We start from the raw sequence: 1,074 nt of genomic DNA, 5'->3' as shown, positions 1-1,074 counted from the left end.
ACGGGGTCCTGGCTTGGGCCACGGTTTCAAGACACATCAGAAAGTGTGAGCTGAAGGAGATGCTACAGGGCTGTTAAAACTGGGCCACTTACTGAAGCAAACACAGGTTGGCTTCAGTACCCGTCACTGCTGAGGGATGATGCTTATACATCCTGCCCCTTCCTTTGGTATTTCGAACCCAATAGCTTCTTGCTGCCTCTTCCTTAAGAGCCTGCTGGTCAAAGGCTTACACTCACCGGACAGCAGAGGTCTAAGACTTGATTTGTGAATTTGGGCCTAAGACACTTTCCCACGTGGAGGCAGGATAGCAGAATGACACATTTGTCACCACCTCAAAACCCACACTGATCAGTGCTGACCACGCAGATTCACTTCCATGAGAAGAGAATCAACTCTGAGATAATCAGCAAAACATTTTGTTTCTTAAACTAAGGTCTAACGAACATTCAGTGAACCATGCTGGTTTCAAAGAGATTATATCCCAGATAGTCTTCTCTCCTGTTCAGCTCTATCTAGCAAAATGCCTACATGCTTATTTAAAAATTCTGCAGATTCATGCAGTGACTGCTCTACTGAGTTGATCAGCTGCTCCTTCAAAATCTCTCTGGACAGTCTTTTACAATAATTTTTTAGTTGCATGATAATCAATATTAAAAGTTGTGATTCTGTCTCACGTCTCAGAAGAGAGTTTGCTTACAAGTGTAGGTTGCACACACTTGCTTTAATTTAGCAGTCCAAGCTGGAATACGACACAATGCAGCCACAGTTAACCGCAGGCTCTGATAAAAATAAGGAACTGTAAGATGCACTTATGAAGTTATTGGCCTTTTAAATCGGCACAACAATTTCTTCCTTCTCATGAACCAAAGGGAAGGACGTACCACAGGACAGGAGTACAATGCTGTAGCTAAAGATTTAACAGGCTAGAGAGATAATGCTAAGGTGGAAGCTATGTCCTTCCAGTGCATTCCCTTAGGCCTGGAGACAGGGAAAACCTAGAATCAAATAACACCAGAGCAAGGGCAAGGCTGCATTCCTTCAGCCTCAGATACAACAGATTAACCACCACTCATG

This window comes from Cygnus atratus, chromosome 16 (genome assembly GCF_013377495.2).
Source record: "Cygnus atratus isolate AKBS03 ecotype Queensland, Australia chromosome 16, CAtr_DNAZoo_HiC_assembly, whole genome shotgun sequence".
NCBI lineage: Eukaryota > Metazoa > Chordata > Aves > Anseriformes > Anatidae > Cygnus > Cygnus atratus.
Note: the sequence above shows the minus strand (reverse complement) of the source record.